We start from the raw sequence: 11,277 nt of genomic DNA, 5'->3' as shown, positions 1-11,277 counted from the left end.
AAAAAAAAAAGAAAAAAGAAAAAGAACGTTAAAAAAAATTAACTTGGAAGACTAAAGAATCATGGGAAAAAAGCCATGAATTCTATGCACAGTATTCCCCTAGCGCTGGACTTCCGCTGTTCTCGTTGATTGGTAAACTTGGTCTTGGCTGGCTGTTCTTGCTGATCTTCTGGGGGAGGGGCCTGTCGCAGTGGTTCTCATACGTCTTTGCTAGAGGCAGAACAGCCGCGCCCTTGCTGGGTCCCGGGTAAGTAATCTGCTCGGGTTTGCTCTCGGGAGCTTTTGTTCCCTGCAAGCTTTCTGTACAGCTTTGGAGAACGAGAATGAAAATGGCGGCCTCCCAATCTCTGCCCCGGAGGAGCTGAGAACTCGGGGCCCCACTCCTCAGTGAGCCCCCAGAAAAAAGCAGTCAGTCACTCCCGTCTCCCCGGTCTCCAGCCACACTCCATGCTCACCCAGCCTGTGACCAAGCGTTTTGATCTCTGGCACATAACTCTGTTTGGAGTCTCCAATCCCAGCATATTCCTGTGGTGCACTCCCCTCCCATTCCTCCTGGGGGAGGAAGGGGAGTTTCCCTGGATCTGCCGCTTGTTAGGTCCCTGCTGGAAGAGCAGTGGCCTTTGCTGGGGATCACGGTTTATGGCAACCCCGAGCTGAGAGCCCACTCCTCGGCTCCATCTTTGCAGCTGGCTTTCCCGCTCCAATACCTGGGGGCTCTGCTGCACTCAGGTACCCCCGGTCTTTCTGTGACCCTGAGGGTCCTGAGACCACACTGTCCCAATGAGGGTTCCACCCCCCACTTAGCCACTGGAGCAACATCCCTCAGCAGAGCCGACTTCTAAAATTTCTGGTTTTGTGCTCCACCGCTCTATCGCTTGCCAGTAGCGGCTGAGGTAGGCCCCCTCCCCTGCTGTCTATCTTCCCGAATATCGCCTTGGATTCACATCTCTGCACATCCTACCTTCCAGAAAGTGGTAGCTTTTCTGTTCAGAGAGTTGCTGCTATTCTTTTCTTTGATCTCCTGTTGAGTTCGTAGGTGTTCAGAATGGTTTGATCCCTATCTAGATGAATTCCTGGGACCAGATGAAATTTAGGTCTCCTACTCCTCTGCCATGTTGCTCCTCCTCTGGGATCTAGTTTATTTTAACAAACAAACCAAAACATACCTGGGATCTAGTTTATTGTTTTGTTCTGCTTTACCTCTTGTTTGGTTTGTTCTTATTTTATTTTGTTTCTGTTTTCTTCTGGTTTGTTTTGTTGGTATTTTTCTGGTGTTGTTGTTGTTATTTTTGTCTTTTCTCTCTTTCTTCTATTCTTTTCTGGACATAATGACAAGATGGAGAAACTCACCCCAAAAGAAAGAACAGGAAGAAGTACTCACTGCTAGGGATTTAATCAATATTGATATAAGTAAGGTGTCAGAACTAGAATTCAAAACAATGATTATAAAGATACTAGCTGGGCTTGAAAAAAGCATAGAAGACTCTAGAGAATCCCTTATTCTAGAAATGAAAGAACTAAAATCTAATCAGGCCAAAATTAAAAACGCTATTACTGAGATGCTGTCAAAAATGGAGGTTCTAACTGCTAGGATAAATGAGGCAGAAGACAGAATCAGGTATATAGAAGACAAAATGATGGAAAACAAGGAAGCTGAGAAAAAGAGAGTAAAACAACTACTGGAAGACAAAGGGAGAATTTGAGAAATCAGTGATACCATAAAATGAAATAATATTCGAATAATAGAGGAGGAGTCCCAGAAGATGAAGAGAAGGGGGGGAAGAAGGTTTATGTGAAGAAATTATAGATGAGAACTTCTTTAATCTGGGGAAGGAAACAGGCATTCAAGTTCAGGAAGCACAGAGAACTGCCCCCAACATCAATAAAAATAGGCCAACACCTCAACATAGTAGAGTGAAGCTTGCAAATTTCAGAGATAAAGAGAAAACCCTGAATGTGGCTTAGAACAGGAGGTCCTTAACCTACAAGGGTAGACACATAAGGCTAGCAACAGACCTGTCCATAGAGACCTGGCAGGCCAAGAAAGACTGGCATGATATATTCAATGTGCTAAATGGGAAAAATATTCAACCAAGAATACTTTATCCAGCAAGGCTGTCATTCAGAATAGAAGGAGAGACAAAGAGCTTCCAGGGGAAACAAAAACTAAAGGAATTTGTGAACACTAACCAGCCCCTGCAAGAAATATTAAAGGGCTCCTTTGAGTGGAGAGAGAGCCCAAAAGTAACAAACACCAAAAAGGAACAAAGACAATTTACAGAAACAGCAACTTTACAGGTATTACAATGGCATTAAATTTATATCTTTCAATAATTACTCTAAATGTGAATGGACTAAATGCTCCAATCAAAAGACACAGGGTATCAGATTGGATAAAAGCAAACAAACAAGCAAAAAACAAGATCCATTGATGGCTGTCTGTAAGAGATTCATTTTAGACCCAAAGACACCTCCAGATTGAAAGTGAGGGGTGTGGGAGAACCATTTATCATACTAATGGACATCAAAAGAAAGCTGGAGTAGTAATCCTTATATCAGACAAACTAGATTTTAAACCAAAGACTGTAATAAGAGTTGAAGAGGGACACTATATCATAATAAAAGGGTCTATCCAACAAGAAGATCTAACAATTGTAAATATTTACGCCCCTAACTTGGGAGCAGCCCACTATATAAACCGATTAATACAAAATTAAAGAAACACATTGACAATAGTACATTGATGATAGGAGCAGACTTTAACAACCCACTCATAGCAATGGACAGATCACCTAAGCAGAAGATCAACAAGGAAACAAGAACTTTGAATGACGCACTGGACCAGATAGACTTCACAGATATACTCAGCATTTCATCCTAAAGCAACAGAATACACATTCTTCTCGAGTGCACATGGAACATTCCCCAGAAAGGTTCACATACTGGGTCACAAATCAGGCCTCAAACAGTACAAAAAGATTGACATTATACCATGCGTATTTCAGACCACAATGCTTTAAAGCTTGAACTCAATCACAAGAGACAACTTAGAAGGAAAGACACAAATACATGAAAATTAAAGAGCATCCTACTAAAGAATGAATGGGTCAACCAGAAAATTAAAGAAGAATTAAACAAATACATGGAAATGAATGAAAATGGAAACATGACCGTTTAGAACTTTTGGGATGCAGGAAAGGTGGTCCTAAGAGGGAAGTATAGAGCAATACAGGCCTTTCTCAAGAAATAAGAAAAGTCTCAAATACACAACCTAACCTTACATCTAAAGGAGCTGGAAAAAAGAACAGCAAATAAAGCCTAAATCCAGCAGGAGAAGAGAAATAATAAAGATTAGAACACAAATAGGGGTGCCAGGTGGCTCAGTCAGTTAAGCATCTGCCTTCAGCTCAGGTCTTGATCTCAGGGTCCTGGATCAATCCCCACATCGGGCTCCCTGCTCAGCAGGGATTCTGCTTCTCTCTCTCCCTCTGCCCCTCCCCACCGCTCGTGTTCTCTCGATTTCTCTCGAAGGAATAAATAAAATCTTTAAAAAAAAAGATTAGAGCAGAAATCAATGATACAGAAATTAAAAAAAAAACAAAAACACAGTACAACAGATCAATGAAACTAAGAGCTGGTTCTTTGAAAGAATTAATAAGATCGATAAACCTCCAGCCAGACTTATCAAAAAGAAAAGAGAAAGGACCCAAATTAATGAAATCATGAATGAAAGAGGAGAAATCATAACCAACACCAACGAAATACAAACAATTATAAGAGAATATTATGGGCAAATATATGCCAACAAATTAGGCATCTGGAAGAAATGGATGCCTTCCTAGAAACATATAAACTACCAAGAATGAAACGGGAAGAAATAGAAATAGAAAAAAAAAAAAAAAAGAAATAGAAAACCTGAACAGACCCATAACAAGCAAGGAAATTGAAGCGTTAGTCAAAAATCTCCTGACAAACAAGAGTCCAGGGCCAGATGGCCTCCCAGTGGAATTCCACCAAACATTTAAAGAAGAACTAATACCTATTCTTCTGAAGCTGTTCCAAAAACTAGAAAAGGAAGGAAAACTTCCAAACTCATTCAATGAGGCCAGCATTACCTTGATCCCAAAACCAACGACCCCACCAAAAAGGAGAATTACAGACCAATATCCCTGATGGACGTGGATACAGAAATTCTCACCAAGATATTAGCCAATAGGATCCAACAGTACATTAAAAGGATTTTTCACCACGACCAAATGGGATTTATCCCTTGGCTTCAAGGGTGGTTCAACATTTGCAAATCAATCAATGTGATAGATCACAGTAATAAAAGAAAGGACAAGAACCTCATGATCCTCTCAAAAGGTGCAGAAAAAGCATTTGACAAAATACAGCATCCTTTCTTGATTAAAACTCTCTGCAGTGTAGGGATAGAGGGAACATACCTCAATATCATAAAAGCCATCTACAAAAAACCCACAGCTAATATCATTCTCAATGAGAAAAACTGAGAGCTTTTCCCCTGAGGTCAGCAACATGACAGGGATGTCCACTCTCACCACTGCTGTTCAACATAGTACTGGAAGTCCTAGCCTCAGCAGTCAGACAACAGGAAGAAATAAAAGGCATCCAAATCGGCAGAGGAAGTCAAACTCTGACTCTTTGCAGGTGACAGGATACTTTATGTGGAAAACACAAAAGATTCCACCCAAAAGTTGCTTGAACTCATGCAGGGATTCAGCAAAGTGGCAGGATATAAAATCAATGTATGGAAGTCAGTTGCATTTCTATACACTAACAATGAAGCAGAAGAAAGAGAAATCAAGGAATTGATCTCATTCACAATTGTACCAAAACCCATAAGATACCTAGTAATAAACCTAACCAAAGAGGTAAAAGATCTGTACTCTGAAAACTATAGAAAATTTATGAAAGAAATTGTGGAAGACACAAAGAAATGGAAAAACATTCCATGCTCATGGATTGGAAGAACAAATATTGTTAAAATATCTATGCTACACTACTCAGTCAATGCAATCCCTATGAAAATATCATTGACATTTTTCACAGAGCTGGAACAAATGATCCTAAATTTGTATGTAACCAGAAAAGACCCCAAATAGCCAAAGGAATGTTCAAAAAGAAAACCAAAGCTGGTGGCATCACAATGCCAAACTTCAAGCTATATTACAAAGCTGCAATCATCAAGACAGTATGGTCCTGGCACAAAAACAGACACAGAGCTCAATGGAACAGAACAGAGAACCCAGAAATGGACCTCAACTCTGTGGTCAACTAATCTTTGACAAAGCAGGAAAGAATATCCAATAGAAAAAGAGTCTCTTCAACAAATGGTGTTGGGAAAATTGGACAGCCACATGCAGAAGAATGAAACTGGGCCACTTTCTTACACCATACACAGAAACAAACTCAAAATGGATGAAAGACCTAACTGTGAGACAGTAATCCATCAAAATCCTAGAGGAGAACACAGGCAGCAACCTCTTTGTCCTTGGCCACAGCAACTTTTTGCTAGACATGTCTTCACAGGCAAGGGAAACAAAAGCAAAGTGAAGTATTGGGACTTCATCAAGATAAAAAGCTTTTGCACAGCAAAGGAAGCAGCCAACAAAACCAAAAGACAACCAACAGAATTGGAGAAAATATTTGCAAATGACCTATCAGATAAAGGGCTAGTATCCAAAATCTATAAAGGACTTATCAAACCATGAACATTTTTTTAAAAGTATTTTATTTATTTATTTATTTGACAGAGAGATAGCAAGAGCAGGAACACAAGCAGGGGGAGTGGGAGAGGGAGAAGCAGGCTTCCTGACGAGCAGGGAGCCCAACGTGGGGCTTGATCCCAGGACCCTGGGATCATGACCCGAGCCGAAATTAGACACTAAACGACTGAGCCACCCAGGCGCCCCAAACCATGAACATTTTTGAATATATTTCTTTGTGTACATGTGCAAGAATCTCTATGGCATTGTCAGATTCTAGGCTATGCACGTCTTCAACTTTACTAAGTTAAACCAATGCCATCTAGTTTTCAAAGTGGTTGTTAAAAATTGCATCTCCACCACGAGTATATAGAGCTCCTCTTCTTCCACATCCTTACCAGTAGTTGGTGTTGCCAGACATTTAATTTTTACTAATTTGTGGATATCTTATGACTTTAACTTGAACTTTAGTTGCATTCTGCTGTTCTCTTTTAGATTTATCGAATTATATGGTTAGCTCACTTATCACCATGATTACTAATGAGACTAAGCGTATTTCATACACTTATTGGACAATTATGTTTTCTCTATTATAAAATGTCTATTCGATATTTTGCTCATTTTTCTATTAGGTTGACTGTCTTTTTCTAGTTTAATCATGAGTTCTCAATATATCATGGATAATAATCCTTTGCCAGTTACGTGTATTGCAAATATTTCTTTGTTTCTGACATCTTTTCTAGCTTTATGGTATTCCTCATTGTTTGAATTCATAAGAGTCTAGGTTTGCTGAAAGTGAATATGACTCAGTCATGAAAACACAAAGGAACCCCTTTCTCTTTCAAACATTCAGACTCCTCAGACTGGGAGAGGATGGTGAGTGTGCCACCTGGCACCCATTCACAGTTTCCACCTTTAAGTCTAACATGTTTTCCAATATCCCTTACAAATTCTGAAAGTTCATAAGACTTTTTTTGTTTTTGTGTGTGGACACTTACATTTTCTGTGATTTGTGTCATTTTTGTTTATTCCTTTCCAATCATTATGACTTCAATTTCTTTTTCTTGTCTTACTGCACTGGTTGAATATACAGTAATAGTGGGCATCTCTGGCTCATTTCTTATTTTTAAAAGAATACATTTAACACTAGATCATTGAGTATAATGGTTGCTCTGGATTTTTCATACATACTAATTTTATATTTTAAAATTCCCTTCTTTTATTAGGTTGTTAAGAGTTCTTATACACTTGTTGAAAACTGAGATGAATTCCATGGATTTTCTTTCCCCTTTAATTTATTAATGGAGTAAATTATATTAATAAATTCATTCATATTGAGCCAACTTTGCATTCCTGGAGTAAAATTTGAGTTATTGCATATTTTTTTATGCATTTATGGATTTAGGTTACTAATAATTGTGTTTAGAATTTGTCATCCATATACGTAGGAGAGTTTGGTTTGCAAATTTTCCCTTATTGTACTGTTCATCTCTGCTCTTGGTGTCAAGGAAAACCTGGCTTTTCAAAATGCATTGGCATATAAGCTCTTTGCTTTTTACTTTGTAAGAGTTTTTATACAGGTTGGAAAATCTGTTATCTGGAACACCTGTAGAACTTGCAGCTGGATGTTTTGTTCATTGACAAGATTTAAAATTTTTCATAATTATATAACCATTCAAATGTTCTGCTCTTCTTAATTCTGTTTTGAATATTTACATTTTTCTTAGAATGTTTTCCATGGAAAACCATATTTTTTTTAAACATGTTTTTGGGGGCACCTGGGTGGCTCAGTAACTTAAGGGTCTGCCTTCGGCTCAGTTTGTGAACTTGGGGTCCTGGGCTCAAGACCCCCTTGGGCTCCCAGCTCAGTGGGGAGTCTGCTTCTTCCTCTCCCTCTGTCCCTCCCCCCGCTTGTGCTCTCTCTCTCTCTTTCATACTCTCTCTAATATAAATAAATAAAATCTTTAAAAAAACATGTTTTTGGAAACAAAGGACATTAGTGCTATGTTTATTCAACTTGGAAGAACCAGGCCATTTGGCATTTCTTAGAGTATCTAAACAATTTTTCCCAAAATGAAAGGAAAATGTATCCCATAACTTTGGAGAAGGGCAAGTAATGTTCTGCCTCTTGCTAAATATTTGACTTATTTCATTTTACAAAAGTTTTTTATGGCAATTCTCTATTACCATGAAAGTATATGTTCTCTACAATTCAAACTAAAAAGTGCAACTTAGTGTACAATATCTCATTGTAATTTTTAATTTTTTTAATTTAAATTCAATTTAATTAAGATTTAGTGCATTATTAGTTTCAGAGGTAGAATTTAGAGATTCATCAGTTGCATGTAACAACCAGTTCTCATTCCATTACATGCCCTCCTTAATGCCCATCACCAGTTGCCCCATCCCATCCACCCAACTCCCCTCCAGCAACCCTCAGTTTGTTTCAAGAGTTAAGAGTCTTTCATGGTTTATCTTCCCCTCTGCTTGCATCTTATGTTATTTTTCCTTCCCTTCTCCTATGTTCATATCTTTTGTTTCATAAATTCAACATATGAGTGAAATCATATGGTATTTGTCTTTCTGACTTTTTTTTTTACTTGGCATAATACCCTCTAGTTCCATCCACATCATTGCAAATGGCAAGATTTCATGGTTTTTGACGGCTGAGTAACATCCCATTGTGTGTATATCACATCCCATTATATATACCATACTTCTTTATCCATTCATCTGTGGATGGACATCTGGGCTCTTTCCATATAAAATTAAAAAATGTTAAGTCAAACCATCATAAGTTGGGGACCATCTGAATATGTATGCTATACTACAGTTTCCAAATATTTTTGACTATATCTCTTTGTATATACATATTTTTAATTTTAGTGGCTGCTGTGGATATTACATAATGTATATGACATAACTCATCACAGTCTTTTGGTATTGACATTTTACCTCTTTGATTGATATGTAAACCTTAGCCCCATTTGGTCCTTTACTTGCCCCAGTTATAATACAATTGTCTTAAATATTTCCTCTACATACATTGAGAACTACATCAATGTTTTGGTTGTTGGTTCCACTGTCAATATAATTTAAACAAACTTGAGAGAAGAAAGATACTGTCCTATATTTACTTGTAATTTTACACTTTGAATTGTTCTTTAATCCTGATATTCCAAGTTGCCTTCTTTGATTATTTCCTTTTTGTTTAATGAAATTCTATTAGCCATTCTTTAAGAGTAGGTTTGCTGGAAACAATTTTTTTTTTCTTTCACTTGAGACTATATTTCACCTTCATTCCTGAAGAATATTTTCAGTGTATAGAATTCTGGGGGTGGGGGTGGGGCGCCTGGGTGGCTCAGATGGTTAAGCATCTGCCTTCAGCTCAGGTCATGATCCCGGGGTCCTGGGATTGAGCCCCACATCAGGCTCCCTGCTCCTTGGGGAGCCTGCTTCTCCCTCTGCCTCTGCCTCTCTCTCTCTCACTGTCTCTCATGAATAAATAAATAAAATCTTTAAAAAAATTAGAATTCTGGATTGGCAGTTTTTTTCTTTTAGCACTTGAAAAATGTGCTACTTCTTTCTGGCCTTCATGGTTTCTCTTACTTTTTGTTTTTTTGGCCTTCATGGTTTCTGATGAATAATCTATTGCCATTCAAACCATAGTTTCCCTATAAGTAACGTGTCATTTCTCTACCTGCTTTCAAGACTTTTTCTTTGTCATTTTTTTCTTTTTCTTTTCGGAAGTTTGATTATGATGTTTTCTGGTGTAGTTTTCTATTTTCTTTCTTTTTCTTTCTTTCTTTCTTTCTTTCTTTCTTTCTTTCTTTCTTTCTTTCTTCTTTCTTTCTTTTTCTTTCTTTCTCTCTCTCTCTCTCTTTGCTTTTATATGTACAACTCTTAAAAACATTTTTATTGCATGTTTTTTCCAGCTTTATTGAGATATAATTGACACATAATATTGTGTAAGTTTAAGGTGTACAACATGTTGATTTGATACATTTAAAAGTTGCAAAATGATTGCCACCATAATATTAGCTACCACTTCCATCTTGTCACATAGTTACCCATTCTTTTTTTGTAATGAAAAGATTTAACATCTATTCTCTTAGCAACATTCAAGTATATGATACAGTATTATTAGCTATAATCACCTGCTTTACATTATATTGCCAAACTTGTTAATCTTATAACTGGAAGTTGTGCCCTTTGACCAGTATCTCCTCATTTTTTTCCACCCTTCCAACTCCTGGTAACCACTAGCTACTCTCTGTTTCTCAGGGTTTGTCTTTTTTAGATTCCAGATACAAGTAACATTATACAGCATTTGTTTTTCTCTGTCTGACTTATTTCACTTATCATAATGCCCTCAAAGTCCAACCAAGTTGTCACAAATGGAAGGAATTCCTTCTTTCTCATGGCTGAATAATATTCATATGGTCTTCTTTATCCATTCATCTATTGATGGGCACTTAGGAATTGTAAGTAATGCTGCCATGAACATGAATGTGCAGACATCTCTGCAAGATCCTGATTTCAATTCCTTGGGATATATACCCAGAAGTGAGATTGCTGGATCCATATGGTAGTCCTATTTTTAATGTTTTGAGGAAACTCCATACTGTTTTCCATAGTGGCTGTACCAATTTGTATTCCCACCAAGAGTGTACTAGGTTTTTTTTTTTTTTCTTCCTCTACATTTTTACCAATATTGTTATCTCTTATCTTCTTGATTATAGCTATCCTGACTGGTGTGAGGTGATATCTCATTGTGGGTTGGTTTCCTTTTCCCTGATGATTAGTGATGTTGAGTACCTTTTCATGTACCTGTTGGCCATCTGTATGTCTGGACAACTGTATATTCTAGCTCCTCTGTCAATGTTTAAATTAAGTTGTTATGTTTTTGCTGTTGAGTTGTAAGTCCTTTTTATAAATTTTAGATATAGGTGGCTAACAACATAAAAAAAAAGAGAGAAAGATAAAAAAATAAATTTTAGATATTAACCCCTTATCAGTTATATGATTTGCAATTATTTTTCCCATACTGTAGGCTACCTTTTCATTTTGTTAATTGTTTCTTTTGCTGTGAGAAGCTCTTTAGTTTGATGTAGTCCCATTTATTTATTTTTGTTTTTGTTGCTTGTGCTTTGTTGCCACATCCAGAAAATTGCTGCTGAGACCAATGTCAAAGAACTTTATCCCTATGCTTTCCTAGGAGCTTTACAGTTTCGGGTCTTAAATTTTAGTCTTTAATTCATTTTAAATTCATTTTTGTGAAGTGATGTATTGGTGTGGTTTTCTTTGGGTTTATCCTGTTTGAGGTTGACTTATCTTCTTAAATCTGTAGATTTATGCCTTTCACCAAATTTAGGTAATTTTGATCTATTATTTCTTCTAATATTTTTTAGTCCCACACTCTCTTCTCCTTTTCGGACTCTGATTACATGAATGATAGCTCTTTGGTAGTCCTACAGGATCTTGAAGCTCTCTCTCCCTCTCTCTTTTTTTTTTTCTTTTCATTTTTTCAGCCTATTTTCTCTGTCAGAGA

This window comes from Leptonychotes weddellii, chromosome 4 (assembly GCF_054177405.1).
Source record: "Leptonychotes weddellii isolate Sample4059 chromosome 4, ASM5417740v2, whole genome shotgun sequence".
NCBI lineage: Eukaryota > Metazoa > Chordata > Mammalia > Carnivora > Phocidae > Leptonychotes > Leptonychotes weddellii.
The sequence above is the reverse complement of the archived record's forward strand: the minus strand, read 5'-3'. Positions refer to the sequence as shown.